Consider the following 26,536-nt stretch of genomic DNA (forward strand, 5'->3'; position numbering starts at 1 on the left):
AGGTAAAAATAATGATAAAGTTCCCAAACTGGAATATTTTGTACTTTTGCATGATCATTTTAATGGAAATTTGTCTCCTGTGACAAATTGCAGTTTTACCATATTGATTTGTTAGATCTGAACTCATCTTTCCATTTATTGCTCTAGCCCTTATAGATGGTACTATGTATTTTAATGTTCAGATGGGACTACATTGTATTTATTCAGCTGATTTCTTAGAATTGGCTGAATATGGGACAGATTTTTTTTCCAGTAGTGAGGTTGGTTCTGTGCACGTGCAATTCATGTAATCCTGGCCTGCCTTTTCCTCTTCTGCAGATGGTCACTCATAGAACTTCTAAAATTTCTCTCAAATATAACAGTCAGGGCTGAAATATTCAGACAGTGTGCCCACCCTGGGAGACATGGCACATTTTGCAGATCCTGGTGTGATATACAACAATCAACCCCAGTCTTTTATGTATTTTCTTACATATTGTAACTCCCATGAGGTAACACATTAAGCTACATTAAGCCTCATAAAGAGAAATCTGAGTTCGTGATGTGAACTTCTCAGTAATGGTAATTAGTATAATCTGCTTCTTGAATTTGCTGATATTTGAAAAAAATGTTACCAGTTCTCTAATTTCCACTTAAATATTTAAGACCAAGAAGTTTTTAGGAGATCACTTAGTACCTCTCACAAAACTTCATAAGTGGCTTTGATTATATTCTGAATTATATCATGTGTTCAGGAGCAGACAGCTCATGAAACCAAGAATATAAACATAATTTACAACACTTTATAAGATGAAAGTATATTCAGAATTTCAAAGTAGGAGTAAAAACAAGTTGAAATTTTTGCAGAGTCAAATATCTCATATATATTAACCAAATTTTGTGGGAAAATATCTATATATAAAATGGGAAAAAAGGATGAATAGGACTCGTAATATAAGAGAGGGAGAATATATTAGGAAGTAACCCCTGCCCCTCACCCCGCCACATGTTGATATCAGTGAACATATGGGTGTGTAGATAATGTTATAAAATATGTAGAATGTATAAAATATGTAGAATGTTATAAAATATGTAGAAAATGTTATAAAATATGGTAATATAGTACATATTATTTATAATTATAGTCAGAAATATCACTAATTATAGTGATATCATAATTATAGTCAGAAATATCACTAATTGATAAAATAAGTAGACAGAAGTTCAGTAGATAGAAGATTTGAAAAACACAATTAACTTGACCTATTTTCATTTTTAGAGCACTCCACCCAACAACAGCAGAACATACATTCTTTTCAAATGCACAAAAAATATTTGCCAAGATAAATTATATTTTGGGTCATAAAAGTAAGTCTCAATACGTTTAAAGTTATTACAGATTATGTTCTCCAACCACAGTGAAATTAAATGAAAATCAATCACAAAAAAGTGTCTGGAAGCCCCCAAATATCTGGATACCACATAGCATACTTCTGAATAATGTCTGTGTAGTAGGTTGCTCTGTGGTTCCCAAAATGATATGTCCATGTGTTAATCTCTGGAGGCTGTGAATATGATCTTCTCTGGGGAAAGGATCTTTGCGTATGTAATTAAGTTAAGGATTTTGAGATGAGATAATCTTGGGTTATCTATGTGGGTCCTAAGCCCAATGAAAGATACCCTTGTAAAAGAGAGGAAAGGAGAACACACAGACGTAGAGGAGAAGGCCACGTGAAGATAGAGGCAGAGAATGGAGTTAAAGAGAATAAACCACACAACCCTTGGAGCCAACGGAAGCTGGAAGAGGCAGGAGAGGGAAGTGCTAACAGTCTAATGGTGGACTCCTACACTCTGCAATTGTGAGAAAATAGGGGTTTTTTTGGTTGTTTTAAGATACATGGTTTGTGATAATTAATTGCGGTAGCTATAGGAAAGTAATACACTATGGATCAAAACAAATGTAAAGAGAGAGTAGAAAGAATTTCAAATGAAATGAAAGTGTATACACAATATATCAAAATTTGTTGTTTGTTCATGGAGCAGTACTTCGGGAAAAATCTATAGCACTAGGTACCGCTAGAAGAAAGGTCTGAAAACAATGACTTCAATTTCTATCTTAAACTAAAAAAGGGTAAATTAAAACCAAACTAAAGAAAAAAAAGGGCGTGATAAATATCAAAACAGAAACCAAGAGTATAGAAAACAGGAAAACAATGGGAAATCAATGAAAACAAAATTTATTCTTTGAGGAGATCAATAGTGTGGCTCAGGGGAAAAAAGACACAAATTACTAGTATTAGGAATGAAAAAAGTGACGTAATTACAGATTCAACAGCTATTAGCAGAGAATAAGGAGATGTAAAGGATAATAAAGAAGTCAGTTGTTTCTCTGCTGTCTTTTCCTAGCCTCAGCCTTCAGATAGCTCCTCAGGGAAGGCCTGTGTGCCTCTGGGTCAGGGCTGCAGCCTCCCTCAGTGATGAAGTTTTGTGGGATCTAATCCACCCTCTAGCTCACAGGTAGTGTTTAACAGTTTTACAAGTTAAGTTGCTTTCTCCATACTCCTATTGATAGCGTATTTGCTCTTCTTCCTTTTAAACCAGAAGAAGTAAAAGAAGTAATAGGTCTCTTAAACCAGGGGTAAAAGAACTACTAGGTCTCTTCTTTGCTAGGAAAGAGTCCTTCCTTTCTGGAATTTAATTCATTTAGCTTTCTTTGTATTCTTAGTTCTCTGAGGATTAAAACAGACATGGTTTTGGAACTTTTTTGACTTGTTCTTGTTGTGAAGTTAGGAGGGATGGGCTGTCATAAAAAAATAACACAGACTATAGCTTAAACCCCAGAAATTCTAGAAGCTAGAAGTTCAAGATCAAGGCATGGTTTGTTTTGAGGCCTCTCTCCTGGGCTTGCAGATGGCCACCTTCTCACTGTGTCTTCACATGGCTGTCACTTTGTTTCCTAATTTCCTCTTCTTTTAAGAAAACCAGTCACATTATAGTAGGACACACACTAGCAACCCTTGGAATTAGATCTACAAAGGCACTGTCTCCAAATTCAGTCACATTCTGAGGGACTGGAGATTAGGGAAAGCATCAGCATGTGAATTTTATGGGGCACAATTTCAGTCAGTTCAGTCGCTCAGTTGTGTCTGACTCTTTGCTACCACATGGACTGCAGCACCCCAGGCTTCCCCATCCATCACAAAATCCCAGAGCTTGCTTAAACTCATGTCCATCGAGTCAGTGATGCCATCCAACCATCTCACCCTCTGTCATCCCCTTCTCCTCCTGCCTTCAATCTTTCCCAGCATCAGGGTCTTTTCCAAGGAGTCAGTTCTTTGCATCAAGTGGTTAAAGTATTGGAGCTTCAACTTTAGCATCAGTCCTTCCAATGAATATTCAGGACTGATTTCCTTTAGGATTGATTGGTTTCATCTGCTTGCAGAACAAGGGACTCTCAAGAATCTTCTCCAATACCACAGTTCAAAAGCATCAATTCTTCAGTGCTCAACTTTCTTTATAGTCCAACTCTCACATCTATACATGACTACTGGAAAAATCATAGCTTTGACTAGATATACCTTTGTCAGCAATGTCTCTGCTTTTTAATATGCTGTCTAGGTTCCTCATAGCTTTTCTTCCAAGGAGCAAGCGTCTTTTAATTTCATGGCTGCAGTCATCACCTGCAGTGATTTTAGAGCCCAAAGAAATAAAGTCTGTCACTGTTTCCATTGTTTCCTCCATCTATAATCCCATGAAGTGCTGGGACCAGATGCCATGATCTTAATTTTTTGAATGTTGAGTTTTAAGCCAACTTTTTCACTCTCCTCTTTCACTTTCATCAAGAGGCTTTTTAGTTCTTCTTTGCTTTCTGCCGTAAGAGTGGTGTCATCTGCATATTTGAAGTTATTGATATTTCTCCCGGCAATCTTGATTCCACCTTGTGCTTCATCCAGCCTGGCATTTCGCATCATGTACTCTGCATATAAGTTAAATAAGCAGGGTGACAATGTATAGTCTTAACATCCTCCTTTCCTGATTAGGAACCAGTCTGCTGTTCCATGTCCAGTTCTGACTGTTGCTTCTTGACCTGCATACATATTTCTCAGGAGGCAGGTAAGGTATAAGTTCTGACAAAATGTGGTCCACTGAAGAAGGGAATGGCAAACCACTTCAGTATTCTTGCCTTGAGAACCCCATGGACAGTATGAAAAGCCAAAAGATAGGACACTGAAAGAAGAACTCCCCAGGTCGGTAGGTGCCCAATATCCTACTGGAGATCAGTGGAGAAATAACTTCAGAAAGAATGAAGGGATGGAGCCAAAGCAAAAACAATAGCCATTTGTGGATGTGACTGGTGATAGAAGAAAGGCCCAATGCTGTAAAGAGCAGTATTGACAAGGAACCTGAAGTGTTAGGCCCATGAATCAAGGCAAGTTGGAAGTGATCAAACAGGAAATGGCAAGAGTGAACGTCAACATTCTAGAAGTCAGAGAACTAAAATGGACTGGAATGAGTGAATTTAACTCAGATGACTGTTATATCTACTACTGTGGGCAGGAATCCCTTAGAAGAAATGAAGCAGCCATCACAGTCAACGAAAGAGTCCAAAATGCAGTACTTGGATGTAATCTCAAAAATGACAGAATGATCTCTGTCTCCAAGGCAAACCATTCAATTTCACAGTTATCCAAGCCTATGCCTCAACAGTAACACTGAAGAAGCTGAAGTTGAATGGTTCTATGAAGACCTACAAGACCTTTTAGAACTAACACCCCCAAAAGATGTCCTTTCATTATGGGGGACTGGAATGCAAAAGTAGGAAGTCAAGAAACACCTGGGGAAACAGGAAAATTTGGCCTTGGAGTACAGAATGAAGCAGAGCAAAGGCTAAAAGAGTTTTGCCAAGAAAATGCACTGGTCATAGCAAACACCCTCTTCCAACAACACAAGAGAAGACTCTACACATGGGCATCACCAGAAACCAACAGTGAAATCAGATTGATTATATTCTTTGCAGCCAAAGATGGAGAACCTCTATACAGTCAGCAAAAACAAGACAAGGAGCTGACTGTGGCTCAGATCATGAACTGCTTATTGCCAAATTCAGACTAAACTGAAGAAAGTAGGAAAACCACCAGACCATTCAGGTATGACCTAAATCAAATCCCTTATGATTATACAGTAGAAGTGAGAAATAGATTTAAGGGACTAGATCTGATAGAGTGCCTGATGAACTATGGACGGAGGTTTGTACAGGAGACAGGGAGCAAGATTATCTCCATGGAAAAGAAATGCAGAAAAGCAAAATGGCTGTCTGAGGAGGGCTTACAAATAGCTGTGACAAGAAGAGAAATGAAAAGCAAAGGAGAAAAGGAAAGATATACCCATTTAAATGTAGAGTTCCAAAGAATAGCAAGAAGAGATAAGAAAGCCTTCCTCAGTGAGCAGTGCGAAGAAATAAAGAAGAAAACAGAATGGGAAAGACCAGAGATCTCTTGAAGAAAATTAGAGATACCAAGGGAACATTTCATGCAAAGATGGGCTCGATAAAGGACAGAAATGGTATGGACCTAACAGAAGCAGCAGATATTAAGAAGAGGTGGAAAGAATACACATAAGAACTGTACAAAAAGATCTTCGTGACCCAGATAATCACAATGGTGTGATCACTCACCTAAAGCAAAACATCCTGGAATGTGAAATCAAGTGGGCCTTAGGAAGCATCACTAGAAACAAAGCTAGTGGAGGTGATGGAATTCCAGTTGAGCTATTTCAAATTCTAAAGGATGATGCTGTGAAAGTGCTGCATTCAATATGCCAACAAATTTGGAAAACTCAGCAGTGGCCACAGGACTGGAAAAGGTCAGTTTTCATTCCAATCCCAAACAAAGGCAATGCCAAAGATTGTTCAAACTACTGCACAATTTTTTTTTTTTAAGCTTGTAACAGACTGGAATTTGGCTTTCTCTCTGTTTTTTTTTTTTAAATTTATTTATTTTAATTGGAAGCTAATTACTTTACAATATTGTATTGGTTTTGCCATACATCAGCATGAATCCACCACATCTATACACCTGTTCCCCATCCTGAACCCCCCTCCCATCTCCCTCCCCGTACCATCCCTCTGGGTCATCCCAGTGTACCAGCCTCAAGCATCCAATATTCTGCATCGAACCTGGACTGGCAATTCGTTTCTTATATGATGTTATACATGTTTCAATGCCATTCTCTCAAATTATCCCACCCTCTCCCTCTCCCACAGAGTCCAAAAAACTGTTCTATACATCTGTGTCTCTTTTGCTGTCTCGCATACAGGATTATCGTTACCATCTTTCTAAATTCCATATATATGTGTTAGTATACTGTATTGGCATTTTTCTTTCTGGCTTACTTCACTCTGTATAATAGGCTCCAGTTTCATCCACCTCATTAGAACTGATTCAAATGTATTCTTTTTAATGGCTGAGTAATATTCCATTGTGCATATGTACCACAGCTTTCTTATCCATTCATCTGCTGATGGACATCTAGGTTGTTTCCATGTCCTGGCTATTATAAACAGTGCTGCGATGAACATTGGGGTACGTGTGTCTCTTTCAATTCTGGTTTCCTCAGTGTGTATGCCCTGCAGTGGGATTGCTAGGTCATAAGGCAGTTCTATTTCCAGTTTTTTAAGGAATCTCCACACTATTCTCCATAGTTGCTATACTAGTTTGCATTCCCACTAACAGTGTAAGAGGATTCCCTTTTCTCCACACCCTCTCTCCAGCATTTATTGCTTGTAGACTTTTGGATCACAGCCATTCTGACTGCTGTGAGATGGTACCTCATGGTGGTTTTGATTTGCATTTCTCTGATAATGAGTGATGTTGAGCATCTTTTCATGTGTTTGTTAGCCATCTATATGTCTTCTTTGGAGAAATGTCTATTTAGTTCTTTGGCCCATTTTGATTGAGTTGTTTATTTTTCTGGAATTGAGCTGCAGGAGTTGCTTGTATATTTTTGAGATTAGTTCTTTGTCAGTTGCTTAATTTGCTATTATTTTCTCCCATTCTGAAGGCTGTCTTTTCACCTTGCTTATAGTTTCCTTTGTTGTGCAATGCAATCCCTATCAAGTTACCAATGGTATTTTTCACAGAACTAGGACAAAGAATTTCACAATTTGTGTGGAAATACAAAAACCTTGAATAGCCAAAGCAATCTTGAGAAAGAAGAATGGAACTGGAGGAATCAACCTGCCTGACTTCAGGCTCTACTACAAAGCCACAGTTATCAAGACAGTATGGTACAGGCACAAAGACAGAAATATAGATCAATGGAACAAAATAGAAAGCCCAGAGATAAATTCACACACCTATGGAAACCTTATCTTTGACAAAGGAGGCAAGAATATACAATGGAGAAAAGACAATCTCTTTAACAAGTGATGCTGGGAAAACTGGTCAACTACTTGTAAAAGAATGAAACTGCTAGAACACTTTCTAACACCATACACAAAAATAAACTCAAAGTGGATTAAAGATCTAAATGTAAGACCAGAAACTATAAAACTCCTAGAGGAGAACATAGACAAAACACTCTTCAACATAAATCACAGCAGGATCCTCTATGACCCACCTCCCAGAATATTGGAAATAAAAGCAAAAATAAACAAATGGGACCTAATTAAAACTACTGCACAATTGACTCATCTCACATGCTAGCAAAGTGATGTTTAAAATTCTCTAAGCCAGGCTTCAGCAATACGTGAACTGTGAACTTCCAGATGTTCAAGCTGGATTCTGTTGATGTGTGGCAAAACCAATACAATATTGTAAAGTAAAAAATAATAATAATAGTAAATAAAATTAAAAAAAAGAAAAGGCAGAAGAACCAGAGTTCAGATTGCCATCTGCTGGATTATTGAAAATGCAAGAGAGTTACAGAAAAACATCTATTTCTGCTTTATTGACTATACCAAAGCCTTTCACTGTGTGGATCACAATAAACTGTGGAAAATTCTGAAAGAGATGGGAATACCAGACCACCTGACCTGCTTCTTGATAAATCTGTATGCAGGTCAGGAAGCAACAGTTAGAGCTGGACATGGAACAACAGACTGGTTCCAAATAGGAAAAGGAGTATGTCCAGGCTATATATTGTGTGTTATCCTGCTTATTTAACTTACATGCAGAGCACACTATGAGAAATGCTGGGCTGGATGAAGCACAAGCTGGAATCAAGATTGCCAGGAGAAATATCAATAACCTCAGATATGCAGATAACACCACCCTTATGGCAGAAAGTGAAGAACTGAAGAGCCTCTTGATGAAAGTGAAAGAGGAGAGTGAAAAAGTTGGCTTAAAGCTCAACATTCAGAAAAGTAAGATCATGGCATCTGGTCCCGTCACATCATGGCAGATTGATGGGGAAACAGTGGCAACAGTGGCTGACTTTATTTTTGGGAGGCTCCAAAATCACTGCAGATGGTGACTGCAGCCAGGAAATTAAAAGACAGTTACTCCTTGGAAGGAAAGTTATGACCAACCTAGATGGCATATTCAAAAGCAGAGACATTACTTTGCCAACAAAGGTCCGTCTAGTCAAGGCTATGATTTTTCCAATAGTCATGTATGGATGTGAGAGTTGGACTGTAAAGAAAGCTGAGTGCCAAAGAATTGATGCTTTTGAACTGTGGTGTTGGAGAAGATTCTAGAGAGTCCCTCGGACTGTAAGGAGATCCAACCAGTCCATCCTAAAGGAGATCAGTCCTGGATGTTCACTGGAAGGACTGATGTTGAAGCTGAAACTCCAATACTTTAGCCACCTGATGTGAAGAGCTGACTCATTTGAAAAGACCCTGATGCTGGGAAAGATTGAAGGCAGGAGGAGAAGGGGATTGATAGAGGATGAGATGGTTGGATGGCATCACTGACTCGATGGATATGGGTTTGGGTTAATTCTGGGAGTTAGTGATGGACAGGGAGGCCTGGCATGCTGCAGTCCATGGAGTTGCAAATAGTGAGACTCGACTTAAGCAACTGATCTGAACTGAACTGAAGGTAAGGTGGTCTGTTATTCCCATCCTAGAATTTTCCAGAGATATTGTGATCCACAGAGTCAAAGGCTTTGGCATAGTCAATAAAGCAGAAGTATATGTTTTTCTGGAATTCTCTTGCTTTTTCTATGATCCAACAGATGTTGTCAATTTGATCTCTGGTTCCTCTGCCTTTTCTAAATCCAGCTTGAACATCTGGAAGTTCATGGTTCACGTTTTGCTGAAGCCTGACTTGGAGAATTTTGAGCATCACTTTGCTAACATATGAGATAAGTGCAATTGTGTGGTAGTTTGAATGTTTTTTGGCATTGCCTTTGTTTGGGATTGGAATGAAAACTGGCCTTTTCCAGTCCTGTGGCCACTGTTGAATTTTCCAAATTTGCTGACATATTGAACGCAGCACTTTCAACAGCATCATCTTTTAGGATTTGAAATAGCTCAACTGGAATTCCATCACTCCGACTAGCTTTGTTCGTAGTGATTCTTACTAAGGGCCAGTTGACTTAGCATTCCAGGATTTCTTGCTCTAGGTGAGTGATTACACTATCATGGTTATCTGGGTCATGAAGTTCTTTTTTGTGGATACAATTTAGGCCATAACATTCTACATGATCTGCCGTTTCATTATGTCTCTGACCTCATATATTCTAGTCTAGCCCCTGGAATCTGTTGAGCCACATCTGCCTTGCTGCGAATCTTAGAACATGCCAGGCATGTTTTCATTCAAGGGCATTTTCTCTGGGTAGATTGCCTCTCAAGATTTTCCACTTAGCTCATTATGTCATCTCCCTGAAGTCTTTGCACAAATGTTATTTTCTCTTTGAGATCTTTCCCAACTCTCTTATTTAAAATTGTAGTCCTGATTTCACTGCACTATTTATTCTTAATAGTGCTTGCCATCCTCTAGCCTAATAGGCAATTTAGTGATTTATTAAGTATATTATCTTACCCTAGCCAAATTGCATATGAGCTCCATGAGGGCAGGGATTTTTGTTCTATTCATTGATGTAATAATATCAGCAGGGTCTGTCACATATCAGGTATTCTGTAGTGATTCAGTCGTGAATAAATCATGATTATCTGCATGTGGTTTCTAGACCAGAGCTTTGCATTATTTCTTTGAGATACTGCTTTTTATTTTATTGTAGTCATTTTCTCTTTTCCCTAGCACCTTGTTATGAGAACTGGCAAGCATATAGCAAAGTTGGAGGAATTTTACACTACACATCTGTGTACCTACCACCAATCATTTTACTAGATTTTATCACATGTAGCTAACCCTCCATCCACTAATCCATTTTATTTTTCATGCGTTCAGAGTAAATTATAGACTTAAGTACACTCTCCCCTACATACCTGAGCATGTACATCATTAACTAGAACTCATTATTCAGTCTTTTTCTTTTTATAAAAAACTTATAGTGAAATGCCATGCTTGTAAGTGAACATTTGCTGAGATTTGACAGATGTATACATTTTTGTAACTCAAGCCCTTATCTAGATACTGAACTATTCCATCACTCCAGGATGTTCTCTTATGCTCCTTTCCAATCAACCCTAACTCCCATGCAGAGGCAACTGCTGAGACCCTCCTTAGGGATACTGGGGGCTAAAGCAAAAGGAAAAAAATTTAACTGTTGATTTTTTCCCCCAGAACTTTAAAGCTGGTGAAAGCCATTGAAAAAAAAAAGGAAAGTAGTTATATTAAAACTCAAAATATTTTAAGTTTAAAATTTTATTTATACAAAAAGCAGTCTATAATTTTTACTTTTCTGGTTCTAGTGGAAACAAACCCATCAATAAGATTTCTAATGTTACTACTTGTATGAGATGCTACTTTAAAATAAAAGAATAATTCCACTGCTGTTGAAAACTTGGAAACTCCATATTGGACCAAATTAAACTAGTTACTGCAGAGTTTCAACCTTATAACATGCTAATACAATTTCCAATCTCTATTGGCAAAGTGCAGATCAAGTGCAACAAATCCGACCTTTTTTTTTTTTTTTGCCATGTAATTCTTTTTTTTTTCCTGAATCATCTTGGATGACTAATGCTTTTGAGCACTCATCTTGGGAAATATATATTTTTAGATCTCTTTCTCTCCTTTCTTTTTGGGAGATTCATTGCCATGTCAGATGAATTTCTATTAATTTAGATTCTTCACTCCAAGAATGATAATGACTTCTTTGTTTCATGTGCTGAAGAATATTGTTTGAAACAATATTATTTCTGTTATAATATTGAGACAGTCTCTTTCTATTATTTTCCCCTTTCTTTGGCTTATCTTTTCTAGATTCTGGTTATGTTAAAACTGTCCTAAATGAGTTCTATTCTCTTTGCAAATTAATTCTTTCTTGCACTTATACATTTTTATTATGTGGAATAATTCTTGCTAAAGCTTTCTCAGCATTCAGAGTTGGTATTTTGGGGCTGATGGTACAGTGTTTGTAGGCACGCATAGTGAGAGGAGGAAAGCCTTGTGAAATGTGTGTTCTTGAGTTCAAATGAGGATAGAACCAGGATATAAGAGAAGACTGGGCTGGAGTTAAGAAAAGTAAAAGAAATAGAAAACAGAGGAAATAAAAGAAGTGTTGAAGTGATTGAAAAATATTTTTTTAAAAATTAAAGAAGAAAGAAAACAGAAAAATGGAGAAAGGACTTTAAAGAGAAAAAAATAAAAAGGAAATAAATAAAGCAAACATTTGTTGAGTACCAACCATGTCCCAGACTTTGTGTTAGTTAGACTCTGAATTAGACATTGTGTGTGTGTGTGTGTGCATGTACGCTAAGTGGCAGACAGATTCTTTACCACTGTACCAGCTGGGAATCCCTGAATCAAACATTGCCATCAGTAATTTATATATGAACCAACAGATCATTTAAGTAATCATATGCTTCCCAAACTTTTCTGGTCTTCTTACATATAGAATATTTGAATGGCACTTGAAATTAATCATAGACCACTAATGAGGCATTTTGTGGCTCTGTATCCCCATCTGTTTTGAAGGTTCACAGAAGCAACATTTCTGCAAGCTGTATTCTCAGTCCAATTAGTTGACAGGATGTAAAGTAAACTATCCAAGGTCACAAACTTTGGAAGTGACAAAATTAGAGTTTGAATTCAAGATTCTTAATGCCCATAGCCTGTCTTTTTTCAACAGCCCTAAGACTGTAAAGATGAAAAATGTATGATCCTCGCTTGAGGAACTTATAGCCTAGTGGGAGAAGAGAGATATAGTAGAAAAAGAACTACGTCTAGATCTCAAGTTATTAGGAAAAGTGAAGAGAAAAGCATTATTCAGTGTGGTTTTCAGGAATGAATAGGAGTGTGCAGATAGGATATAAATGCAAGAGAGAGAAGGGATTTTAGGCAGAGGGAAACTGATACGCAAAGGCATTGAGCTGCAGGAGATGTTGGCATGTCAGCAGAATAGCAAACCGCTTGAGATCTGGCTGCATTCCAGAGCCAGGAGGGGAAGCGAAGGGAGAAGTTGGGGCTGAGTCAGGTGGTGAGGGTGGGAAGGTGGTAGATTTACTACAGAAATGACAGTGGGGAGAAACAAGGGTGACAGAGTCAAAGTATTTTGTGATACAGAATCAGTCAACTTGGTGATTTTTTAAGAACAGTGAATAAAGGATGGCTACAGTTTACGTCTTGGTTTCCTTGGAGGCTAATGTTTCATCATGGAATTGCTGAAATAGGGAAACCTGGAGGAAGAGGAGGTTTCAATAAGAAGGACAAGAAGTTTGATATTGGACTTGGTGATTCTGAGGTGCTTTTGTTTCATTTGAGGAAGATTCGTGTCTTGCCAATATGTGGAAGTCTAAGTGATCAGTGTAGGGTAAGTGGGGGTAGAATTAGTTCTCTCCTTGGTTTGTATCTCTTTTAAAAAATATTTCTTTCTAAACTACACTAACAGTGCTGCCTGTGAACTTAAGCAGGTACTTTGAGATAAGTAAAAAAAATCCTCTTAACTGGTAGAGTGTGTTCTCCACATTAAGTTTAGTAGTGATGATCACAGTTCCCTCTTCAACACTGACCTCCAAGCCTTGGAGAACTGAGGCCTAAGAATTATCCAGATAGACTTCTGTTATCTCAGGAAGAGATATAAGTTAATTAAAAGTAATTTTAAGTTAATATGCATATTTTTTAGTTAACAACATTAATAATTAATATTTATAGAGCCCTAAATGAGCCAGGCATTTATTTTATTAATAAATTATTTGAATTTATTAAGTCATTCAGTTCCCACAGAAATGCTGTTTAATGAGGAGTTACATAGCTTCCCCAGACCCATGATGCATTCAGTTCTCGGGAACTGGGTGCTACGTTTCCAGCAGTTTCTGACATTTGATCAAGTGAACCTGAGGCCATGAAGTATTGCTTTCTGTCCCTCAGATTACATCTAGAACTTTATTTTGCACTTGTTCCCAATTTGCTTTTCAAAAATTTCATTATCCTTTTATTATAGTTTAGCCATTGTTAGTGACTTGGTAATGTTTCAGGTCCTTCCTGTTCTCCAAGGGATATACTTTCTTCACATTCCTTAGTTCAGTCATTGTGTTAAAGATTGGAGAGTTCTGCTTCCAGGAAGCTGGAGTACACATATTTTCCCCTATTCCTTCTATTAAGTACAAATAAAAATTGTATATACGTATATATAATAAGAATACTCTGAGTGGTAGAGATAAGAAGATAGAAGATAGGCCGATTAGGGACCTTGGGACCCAGTGAACAACATGGTGAAAAGTTGGTATTTTCCCTGGGGTTTTCTTTTTGCTTCATGTATCTTAGACTCAGAACTGAAGAAGCAGGCAACCCAGAGATGACAGTGGGTACAAATTTAAAAAAAAATCCTCAACAGAATTCTGCTCTCTTTTGCCAACATACCAGGAAAGGGATACCCTAGCATGACATAAAACTTTTCAAAAATAGCTGCTTTAACTCTAGGCAGACAGCAGAGAAAATCTATGGACCTACCCACAGTCCTGCCAACGAAGTCCAATTTTTGTGTTGCTGAGGCTTTAGTGAGATACTGCAAAACTCCACTGGGATAATATCAGAAAGGACCAAATAGGTGATAAGAACTTGTAGCTTCACTTTGGTCCCCTTGCCCTCTCTACTGTGTCAGTGGAGACCACATGGGAAGTGTGGCCTTCCAAATTCATCTGGCAATAATAAGGTCCTCCTCCCTCTTCCCACTGGGCTGGTGTGACATTCTTAAAAGCAAGGAATTTGTTACCAGCAGACCTACCCTAAAAGAATAGCTAAAGAAAGTTCTCTAGACATAAAGGAAATAATGGAAACTTGGAACATCAGGAAGGAAAAATGAACATGGTTAACAAAAATATATAAATAAAATAGACTTCCTTTCTCCACCTGAGTTTTCTAAATCATGTATGATCATTTGACAAAATTTATAATTCCTTCTGATGGGGTGCTAGACATATGTAGAAGAAATATTTAAGACAATTATAAATGCAGGAGGGTAAAAAGATGTTAAGGGAGATGAGATTCCTATAATTCACGAATTGAACTGGTTAAATGACACTGCCATGAGTATGTGATGTTATGTATATATAATGGAATACCTAACATAACCACGTAAAAAGTTGTATAAAATATACATTCAACAGCACTACAGATAAAATGAAATTCTAAAACATGTTTAAGTAACGCACAAGAAGAAAGGATTAAGAAAACAGAGAAATTAAAACCAAACATAAACAAACCAAACAGAAAATAAAATGACAATCTTAAGCCCTAGCATATTTTTTGTTACATAGATGTAAATGTTCCAAATGCATTAACCAAAAGACAGAGATCAGTATTATGGAATATGACCTAGTTATATGCTATCTATCGGAGAAGGCAATGGCACCCCACTCCAGTACTCTTGCCTGGAAAATCCCATGGACGGAGGAGCCTGGTAGGCTGCAGTCCATGGGGTCGCTGAGGGTTGGACATGACTGAGCGACTTCACTTTCACTTTTCACTTTCATGCATTGGAGAAGGAAATGGCACCCCACTCCAGTGTTCTTGCCTGGAGAATCCCAGGGACGGGGGAGCCTGGTGGGCTGCCATCTATGGGGTGACACAGAGTCGGACATGACTGAAGTGACTTAGCAGCAGCAGTAGCATATGCTATTTATAAGAAACTCACTTCAAATATAGTGATTTGTTGTTGCTGTTGTTCAGTTGCCCAGTCACTTCTGACTCTTTGCAACCCCATGAACTGCAGCACACCAGGCCTCCCTGTACCTCACCATCTCCTGAAGTTTGCCCAAGTTCATGTCCATTGCATCGGTGATGCCATCCAGCCAGCTTATCCTCTGACGCCGCCTTCTCTTTCTGCCTTCAATCTTTCCCAGCATCAGGGACTTTTCCAATCAGTCAGCTGTTTACATCAGATGATCAAAATACCAAAATACCAAAATATTGGAGCTTCAGCTTCAACATTAGCCCTTCTGTTGAGCATTCAGGGTTGATCTCCCTTAAGACCGATTGGTTTGATCTCCTTGCTCTCCAAGGGACGCTCAGGAGTCTTCTCCAGCACCACAGTTAAAAGGCATCAATTCTTTGGTGCTTTGCCTTCTTTACGGTACAATTCCACTGGGAAGACCATAGCCTTGACTATATGGACCTTTGTCAGCAGAGTAGATGTCTCTGCTTTTCAACACACTGTCTAGGTTTGTCATAGCTTTCCTGCCAAGAAGCGAACGTCTTCTGATTTCATGGCTGCAGCACCATGCACAGTGATTTTAGAGCCCAAGAGAGGAAATCTGTCACTACTTCCATCTTTCCCCCTCTATTTGCTATGAAGTAATGGGGCTGGATGCCATGATCTTATTTTTTTTTTAATATTTAATTTTGCGCAAGCTCTTTCTCTCTCCTCCTTCACCCTCATCAAGAGGCTCTTTAGTTCCTCTTTGCTTTCTGCCATTAGAGTGGTGTTATTTGTATATTTGAGGTTGTTGCTGTTTCTCCTGCCTATCTTGATTCCAACTTGTAACTCATACTTCCCGGCATTTCTTATCATGCATTCAGCATATAGATTAAACAAACAGGGTGACAGCAGACAGCCCTGTCTTATTCCTTTCTCAATCTTGAGCCAATCAGTTGTCCCATACAGGGTTCTACTGTTGCTTCTTGACCCGCATAGTGATATAAGCAGGCTGAAATTAACAGGATATAATGTTTACCGTATACTTACATATACGGTAAACATTAATGAAAGAAATATATACTTATATATATGGTAAACGTTAATCAAAGAAAACTTGGGTGGTTGTATTAATATCAGATAAACTGAGCTTCAGAGCAGAGAAGATTACCAGAGACAGAGAGGGTCGTTATGTAGCAAAAGGGTCATTTCATCAAGAAGAGATTCATTTAAATATGTTTGAAGCAAATGATTGAGCTGAAAATATGGAAGCAAAACATGATGGAACTGAAGCAAGAAATAGATAAATCTACAATTGTAGTTAAAGGTTCCAATACCTTTCTCTCACTAATCGATACAACTAGTTAGAAAATCATCAAAGATATAGGACTCAACAACCCAATCAACCAACAGGATCTTAATATTTAGAGAACATTCCACCCTAAAACAGTAAAATATAAATTTTTCAGGTGTCTACAGAACTTATATCAATATAGATCATATCTGAATATATAATAAAAGCTTCAACCAATTTAAAAATAATAGAAATTATACAGATGTAGTTCTCTGATCAAAACAGAATTAAACTAGAAATGGATAACAGAAGGAAAACAGGAATCTCTAAATAGTTGGAAAAAAAAATAATACAGTTTTGATCCATGGGTCAAAGAGGAAATCACAAGGAAAATTTAAAAAAAATACACTGAACTGAGTAAAAGTAAAAATGCAATGTATTTGTGGGGCACAGCTAAAGTAGTTCTGTGAGGGAAATTTATAACACTAAATGTATACATTAGAAAAGAGAAAGTATCTTAAATCAATACTCTTAACTCCCACTTCAAGAACCTAGACAAAGAAAATAAAAATAAACCTAGAGTAAACAGCTGAACAGAAACAATTTATTTTGTAGGCTGACTAAAAAACAATGTTTTATTCAGAATTGTTTCTATTAAAGAATACGTTGAAAAGAAACATATTTCTGATCTTCAAAATGCCATTTCCCAATTAAATGAGAATCATAAGAAAATTAAAATGAATTTAAAAATGATTGTTACTGTGATGATTAAGATAATGATTATTTACAATAACATTTTTTCCAGCAATAAGCAAATGTCTGTGGAACTAAGTCAGTAAGGATGAATCAGCATTTTTCTTTCTCCTTTGATTAATCAAAATTCATCTTATATTAAAGAATATTTTAGTAATGAGCTTGAGCTAGTGTTTAGAGGATAACTAAGTTGTTCTCATGTTCATTTCCTTGTTTGTGTAATCAGGAGCAGAAAAATATCTTTACCAGTGGTTCTCAACATTGATTGCAAATTAGAATCATTTAGAGAGGTTTAAAATATACTGATGCCAGGATTCCACCCAGGGAGATTCTGATTTAATTGGGCTGTAACCAAAGTTCTCAAAATATGGTTTCAGACCTGCAACAGCATCAGCAACACTTGGGAACTTGTTAGAAATGTAGGTTCACGGACCCCACCCTAAATTTAGCAGTCTATGTTTTTTAACAAGCACTTCCAGTGATTCAGAGGCAGTGTTTCTTAAACAAGTTCACAAACATCTCCTGGGAACTCTTACATAAATACAGATTTTGACTCATGGTCTGGTATGGAGGTTGAGATTATTATTAACAAACTCCCGTGTGGAGTTTGTGGAGGATACTAGTAGTTTACTGCAACTTGAATAACAGAGGTCTATAGGACATCTCGGAGAAGGCAATGGCACCCCACTCCAGTACTCTTGCCTGGAAAATCCCATGGACGGGGGAGCCTGGTAGGCTGCAGTCCATAGGGTCGCGAACAGTCGGACACAACTGAGCGACTTCACTTTCACTTTTCACTTTCATGCATTGGAGAAGGAAATGGCAACCCACTCCAGTGTTCTTGCTTGGAGAATCCCAGGGATGGGGGAGCCTGGTGGGCTGCCATCTCTGGGGTCACACATAGTCGGACACGACTGAAGTGACTTAGCAGCAGCAGCAGCATAGGACATCTGGACATTTGCATTTCTAAACATTTCCCAAGTGGGATTGCAGCTGAAGTTGAGAACAACTAGTCTAGATAGCTCTACCTGAAACTTCCAATAACCCATGAAACTTGAATAATCTTCCCTGTTTGTGTGTGTGTGTGTGTGTGTGTGTGTGTGTCCCTGGGTTTGTGGAGTCACTGAAGAGTGCATAACTCTTATTCTCTTTAAAGTATTGGTCACTGAGTTTAAGTTTCTACTTTAGTTGCCTAAGAACCCAGTTTGCGTTGATTTTATCTCTGATTTTCTAAAACCAGTGTTGAACACTCTGATTTCTATTTCCATCTTATACCAACACCCCCAGGCTTCCCTGTGGCTCAGACTGTAAAGCATCTGCCTGCAGTGTGGGAAACCCAGGTTCGATCCCTGGGTTGGGAAGATCCCCTGGAGAAGGAAATGGCAACCCAGTCCAGTACTCTTGCCTGGAAAATTCCATGGACTGAGGAGCCTGGTAGGCTACAGTCCATGGGGTCGCAAAGAGTCGGACACGACTGAGCAACTTCACTTTCACTTTCACCAACACCCCCACCATCAACATTTGCCTGACACACCGTCTTTCTAGGTCCTCTTCATTCAGTTCCGTTCAGTCGCTCAGTCGTGTCTGACTCTTTGCGACTCCATGGACTGCAGCACACCAGGCCTCCCTGTCTATCACCAACTACCGGAGTCCACCCAAACTCATGTCTATTGAGTCAGTGATGCCATCCAACCATCTCATCCTGTGTCGTCCCCTTCTCCTCTGGCCTTCAATCTTTCCCAGCATCAGGGTCTTTTCCAGTGAGTTAGTTCTTCACATCAGGTGGCCAAAGTATTGGAGTTTCAGCTTCAGCATCAGTTATTCCAATGAATATTCAGGACTGATTTCCTTTAGGATTGACTGGCTGGATCTCCTTGCAGTCCAAGGGACTCTCAAGAGTCTTCTTCAACACCACAGCTCAAAAGCATTAATTTTTTGGTGCTCACCTTTCTTTATAGTCCAACTCTCACATCCCTACATGACTACTGGAAAAACCATTGCTTTGACTAGATGGACCTTTGTTGGCAAAGTAATGTCTCTGCTTTTTAACATGCTGTCTAGGTTGGTCATAACTTTTCTTGCAAGGAGCAAGTGTCTTTTAATTTCATGGCTGTAGTTACCATCTGTGGTGATTTTGGAGCCCCCCAAAGTAAAGTCTGTCATTGTTTCCATTGTTTCCCCATCTATTTGCCATGACGTGATGGACCAGATACCATGATCTTAGTTTTCTGAATGTTGAGTTTTAAGCCAACTTTTTCATTCTCCTCTTTCACTTTCATCAAGAGGCTCTTTAGTTCTTCTTCATTTTCTGCCATAAAGGTGGTGTTATCTGCATATCTGAGGTTACTGATATTTCTCCCGGAAATCTTGACTCCACCTTGTGCTTCATCTAGTCCAGCATTTCTCATGATGTACTCTGCATATAAGTTAAATAAGCAGGGTGACAATACACAGCCCTGACATCATCCTTTCCCTATTTGGAACCAGTCTGTTGTTCCATGTCCAGTTCTAACTGTTGCTTCCTGACCTGCATACACATTTCTCAATGCAGGTCAGGTGGTCTGGTATTCCCATCTCTTTAAGAATTTTCCACAGTTTATTGTGATCCACACAGTCAAAGGCTTTGGCATAGTCAATAAAGCAAAAGTAGACATTTTTCTGGAACTCTCTTGCTTTTTTGGTGATCCAACAGATGTTGTCAATTTGATCTCTGGTTCTTCTGCCTCTTCTAAATCCAGCTTGAACATCTAGAAGTTCACAGTTCATGTACTGTTGAAGCCTGGCTTGGAGAATTTTTGAGCATTACTTTGCTAGTGTATGAGATGAGTGCAATTGTGCGGTAGTTTGAGCATTCTTTGGCATTGCCTTTCTTTGGGATTGGAGTGAAAACTGACCTTTTCCAGTCCTATGGCCACTGCTGAGTTTTCCAAATTTGCTGGCATATTGAGTGCAGCACTTTCACAGCATCGTCTTTTAGGATTTGAAATAGCCCAACTGGAATTCCATCACCTCCACTAGTTTTGTTCGTAGTGATGCTTTCTAAGGCCCACTTGACTTCACATTCCAGTATGTCTGGCTCTAGATGAGTCATCACTATACAGAAAAGATCTCCTCTTCATTGCCAGTTAAAAATTAGCTAATGAGATAAACCAATGATTCCATTATATTGTGAGAGGGTTAAACCTCTCCCCTATAAGGTAACATTCACTGGAATATTCCTTGGAAGGACTGATGCTGAAGTTGAAGCTCCAATACTTTGGCCACCTGATGTGAAGAACTAACTCATTGGAAAAGTCCCTGATGCTGGGAAAGATTGAAGGTGGGAGGAGAAAGGGACAACAGAGGATGATATAGTTGGATGGTATCACTAACTCGATGGACATAAGTTTGAGCAAGCAAGGTGCTGATGATGGACAGGGAACCCTGGTGTGCTACAGTCCATGGGATCGCAAAGAGTTATACATAACTGAACAACTGAACTGACTGAACGTAAGGAAACACAGATCTTAAAACCATCTTATGAGGTAGTGCCTTGAGAATAATGTCTTTAGAATATGCTGTAGTTCTCATATTCTCATATTCTACTGAATATGCTAACCTAGTATTCTGATTTTATCAAAAATACCCATGTGATGATAACTTCAACCCTACATGCCAAGTCAGATATTTCCTTGAATTTCTCAAAGTTGCCTCAAACTCAGCATACCCAATATAGAACTCATCTTCTCCACCCCATCTCCATCTCTCTCTGCATCCCCTATCACACTGATAAGTAACAAACTGGGGAGTCATCTTGAACCCTTTCCCCTTTGTTCCACTCCAGATGGAACAGAGTTCCATTTGTCAGAGTCTGTGGATCCTATCATTCTTGAATCCATGTGCTTTCACCCATTATCACTGTCACTACTCTGGGTCAGGTCTTCTTCATCTTTTAAATTGCAGTGTCCTGCCTTATTTCTTTGCCTTCAGCCTGGCCTTCTCATATCTATTTTCCATATAGCATCCAGAGTGTTATTGCCCTTGACATTTGTAATCTCCAAAAGGCTTCAGTGATCATACATTGTTCTCAGAATTAAGTCTAAACTATTTAATATGACTTAAGAGTCATTAATGACTCAGTGCTTTGCATGCTTCTTTTGGAATTCTCTCAGTTTTGAACTTGCTGCATTTTTCCATATGCACCGTTTTCTCTGTAGGTTTCAAGCGTTTGAGTAGGTGATTGTTATGCCCATGGTCCAGTTCCCTAAGACTGAGAGAATAAGATGCTCACAGCAATGCAAAAGCACAAAGGGGTTTTACTGCTAGCTCGAGCTAGGGCTCATGTCTCATCCAGCGCAGTGGAGTTCTGACAAGAGCCCCGATCTTTGAATCACATTTACTTTTATACAGATGGTTCTTTGTTCCTGTAACAGCATAGCTGATTGGCTAAACCGTACATGCATGTGGGACTTTTAAACCTCGCATCCCTATCCGGATTGGCTCAGGTCTGGCGAGGGCGGGGGGGCTACGGGGATTTTCTCTGATTGGTCGAGCTACACTGCCTGCGGGAGTTCCCAGTGCCTCAGCTTTCCTAGAGACTAAACCTCAGGCCTAGCCTGCCCCTTAGAGCCTGTCCTGGCGCCAGTTTGGTCCTAACAGTGATGCCTTTACTTAGAGTGTCTTTTCATTCTTCTGTGTGCCTAACTCTCTGTTTTGCTAAGTTACCACCTCTGAACAGTTGCTTTCCTTGATCCCACCTCTCTTAAGGCTGAGATTCAACCCTTTTATTATCCCTGGTGTTATAGTTATCACAACTGAATTCCAATCCCCTCTTTACTGGTTTATCTTCCTCAATACTTCCTTAAAAAGTGGGGCTTATCTCATTCACCACTGTTACTTTAGCATTAAGCCCAGTGCCTATTTTAGAGTCTAGCTCAATAAATGTTAATAAATAAAATTCCCAGTAGTATGAAGAAAGGAGCTTGCCGTGGAAAATCAGTGAAAGAAAGGTAGGTGGAACTCTTAGGAAGACACAAGTCACATTAGAGGTGACAGTTTGTGTTCAATACAGTTCTCAGCTTCTTATAACAGAGTATGGGGGAAAATGTAACTAAAATAAGTGGAGAAGGAGTATTCTAGTTAGGCTGAATGGCATATTTTCTTCTTCTAAGATATCTAACTGACACAATTCCATGTTCTGAGTTCTCACTCTTTTCCTACTTCAGTTCCTAGGTTGCTTGTAGTGATGCCCAATAAACATCTCATCAGCAGTAGGTCAGAAAAGAATGCAGTTCCTTCAGGTTATGGAGCTCTTCTTTGGTGAAGAGTAACCCTAAGGCATTCTAAAGATCTGAATGGCTATGGGATCCCTTTTTCCAGGAATCTGTACTTCTGAAGTTTGAAGGAGATAAGTTTAAAAGAATGCAGTGCATTTCCTACATACATATTTACCAAGAGAAATTTTGTAACATAAACCAAAGTCTAGGAGATAAACAGTGAATGAAGATGCATATAGATTGGCAACAGATAGTCTAGCTCTGCATCTCCAGGGTTCTTCAGAATTCTGCATTCAAGAGGCCATCTGGGTTTCACAGCGTCTCCTGACTTCTGTTTCGGAAGGTTGACTGCTTTAGCCATCTGCAGCCCAGTTTTGATGCTGATGTGTGTGGAGGGTTGATGGTCCCTTTCTAGACCACACTGTAGTGAAAATTAATGTTAATTGGGAAGTAGATGTACTCATTCCTGCTCCTGTGCCTTTCCTTATGCACTTTCACCCAGGAATTGAACTCAGATCCATCTCTTCATTCTACATCTCCTTTGCTTATCTCAATCTTACTTGTCAGGATTCAGCTCCTTTCATTTTCCCCTGAAGTTAGGACATCGATCGTGGTCTCTGGGAGCTTTGCCATACTTTGTGCCAGTCTCTTAAATTAGTTTATGTTGTTTTACTTTGTATGTAAAAGTATGACCTCATGCAGCTTATAACTCAGTCTGAGACCACTCAAGTGCTATGCTTCATTTGCAATGACATGTCAAGCTGTTTGGATCATAATTCTCAGTGTCTTACCGAATACCAGCTTAGCACAGGCAAGACTTGAGGCTATCAGAACATAGAACATTCTGCTGGTATTTTCTGGCCTTTATAATTATTATATAGGGCTTTTAAAAAAATTTTTGGTGGGCTTAGGCAACTCTGCTGTCATGTAACTCATCAGTTTTCCTTTCACCCAGCATGGGAATATAAAAGAAAGATTTAGAAGGTGAAATTAGAGGACTAGAAGTTAGGAGAAACTGGTCAATTTCTTTGTCCCTTTAATTCCCAGTTATAAGAAAGAAATTTGATCAATTATATTTCTGTTGTCTTGATCTCAGTGTTCGGTAGCTTAAAAACCATCAGCATCTAGTCCCGGTGCCTGGCACATGAGAAAGGCTCTCAAGAAATACCCGTGGAAAAGTTTTATCACTCTAGGGAGAGTGGCTTATAAAAAATAAAAGTTGTCACATATTAAAATGGAAATAACACTAATAGCCTCCCTGCCAATTGGTCACTACTACATCTTTGATTCTTTTTGGTATTCTACAATCAGTAAAAATAAGTATTTTCAAAGAATCTTATGAGAAATGCATCTATGTTCTTGTTTGGCAAGCTAAAGTTTTGGGTATGAATATATTCCAGTAATAAAGAATGATGTAGAAATCTTTATATGGTAAGCATTTAAATAGAAGATGGCATTTTAAACCTAAGCCCAGAGTTACTATTTCAGACCTGTACGTGGGGACCTGAATGATAATGATAAGCAGAGACCCCATTGAAAAAATCTTGACCTGTCATTCCTTACCGTGTCATGAAAAAGCCAAAAAACTCTTCACTGAATTAGACTCGTAGGTGACCTTCTCCTAGAAATAGAGCTCCGAGCCCATGAGATGTAGTGGCATTTTATATGCTAGTGGCATTAATTTCTGGACTTTCTTCCCCCGCACCCCCAGCACTTAGCTCATTTAACAGAAACATTGATTAAAAGAATCTATAAAATGAAAAAGTAAAATAATAAATTTGAAAAATATAATTTAAAAAATATGTTATTATAGTCATGAAATATTATTATGATCTGAATGATGCAAACTGTTCAGCTTTTATGCTTTAAATAATATTTATTCTAATACTTTGTTACTTGAATTTGAACATTCAAGAATTAAAGAGATGATATATCAGTGAGTTCTCTAGGCTCATACTTCCCAGTTTATGCTATGCATTGGTATCCTAAAGTATATAACTTTAAAAAGTTTTTTTCTTATGATTAAAAAAGTAGCTCAATAAGGACATCTTTCAATTGCAATGACCTTCTGGAGATATGAATCTTTATTTTCCTATCTCCAAACCAGCTTCTCAGCCTTGCTTCCTTGTCTCAGTTAATGGTGTATTTTACCTTCCAGTCACCAATGGCCAGAAAACTCAGTTTGAGCTTGGACTCTCCTCTCTCCCTGCGGACCACTGACTCAAAGGTGATTTCCCTTTGGCGTGTGTTCCACATCTGAACCTTGTGTCTAGTTTCACTGTTCCCTCTTCAGTTCAGCTTCTCAGATAACCTTTTGCCTTCTGGCTAAGCCTTTATTCTCTCCTACTTCAACTCATCTCCTAGAATGTCATAGGACAAATGTTGACTTTGCTATTTTTTTGCTCAAAAACTCTTAGTAGTTCCTCATTCCCTCCAAAAGTATGATAAGCAAAATTTGACTCAGGAAATGTCCACAGTGGGATTGTTAATAATGGCAAAACATTAGAATCAGCATAGAATCAGCATCACCACGTTCAACAATGGGGAAATTGTTAAAATATTATTAAAACCTTATGGTGAAATATTATTTGGCCTAAAGGTGTTGTTTTTGATGAATTGTTGAAAGAATTTTGCATGTTTAAAAATGTGCAGTGGAGTAGGGTATAACCCTGAATATACCAAACCATGGTAAAAAATATTCTTGTGTATGTCAGTGTTACTAGTGGTTACCTCTAAATGACCTAGTCATGGGGAATTTCTCTTTTTGGTGAATTTAAAATTTTTTCAACTATGAATGTGTATTTTTTATGTATATTTTATTTTATCTTTAAATTTTTTTTTAAATTTTATATTGGACTATAGTTGATTTACAATGATGTGTTAATTTCAGGTGTATAGCAAAATGATTCAATCGTACATACTCATTGTCAAATTCTTTTCCCACTTAGATTATTACAGAATATTGAGTAGTGTTCCCCATGCTGTGTACTAGGTCCTTGTTGATTATCTATTTTGTATATAGTTGTGTGTATATGTTAACCCCCAAATCCTAATTTATCCCTCCCCCCTCATTTTACCCTTTGGTAACCATAGATCTGTTTTCTAGGACTGTGAGTTTCATAATCAGAAAAGTTTGCTCTAACAGTTGGGATCTGGAAGGGAACTTATGACTTATTTGGCTTAGTTGGTCTTAATGTATTTCTGGACTGCAGTATTCTTTGAGGATCTGATGAAGGATATGGAATTTTCTCTGAAAAATAAACATCTGTCCATAGACAAAAACTGTGGTACATAACTTTGGCAGAATTTTAGACCTCAGTTTCAGAGACTTTTAACAGAATGATGCTCTTGTTTAGGAGATAAGAAAAAGCCCAGGAGATTTGCCTCCTCTCTCACATGTGATGGGAGGAAGAGCCAGGACTAGATACTGGGTTTCTAGCTTTTGCCTTGAAGCTTGATATCCCATTACACCTCTCAGATGCTCTGTAAATTGCTAAGCCTGTGAGGAACCAGGCCATGCCCCAAGAGGTTCCCCTTTACCTCTGCAGAGGGCCCTCATTGGTGGTAACTGCTGCTGTTTGTGGGAGTGGCATCTGTGCCCCTCCTCCCTGAAAGCCAAAGTTTCCTTAGAGAGACCCATTGATAACCATTGATAATGTTTAAGTCATTGATAACCCCTCAGTTCAGTTCAGTTCAGTCACTCAGTCGTGTCCAACTCTTTGCGACCCCATGAATCGCAGCACGCCAGGCCTCCCTGTCCATCACCAACTCCCGGAGTTCACTCAGACTCGCGTCCATCGAGTCATTGATGCCATCCAGCCACCTCATCCTTGGTCGTCCCCTTCTCCCCCTGCCTCCAATCCCTCCCAGCATCAGAGTCTTTTCCAATGAGTCAACTCTTCGCATGAGGTGGCCAAAGTACTGGAGTTTCAGCTTCAGCATCATTCCTTCCAAAGAAATCCCAGGGTTGATCTCCTTCAGAATGGACTGGTTGGATCTCCTTGCAGTCCAAGGGACTCTCAAGAGTCTTCTCCAACACCACAGTTCAAAT

General features: G+C 38.7%; 1 protein-coding gene across 3 annotated transcripts in view; it reads left to right on the top strand.

Annotated features, from left to right (window-relative positions):
• The window catches only part of PDE4D (phosphodiesterase 4D), a 1,583,646-nt gene that overhangs the window by 207,392 nt on the left and 1,349,718 nt on the right, over positions 1-26,536 (top strand). The gene's annotated exons all lie outside the window — the stretch shown is intronic.

Source organism: Ovis canadensis, chromosome 16 (assembly GCF_042477335.2).
Source record: "Ovis canadensis isolate MfBH-ARS-UI-01 breed Bighorn chromosome 16, ARS-UI_OviCan_v2, whole genome shotgun sequence".
Lineage (NCBI taxonomy): Eukaryota > Metazoa > Chordata > Mammalia > Artiodactyla > Bovidae > Ovis > Ovis canadensis.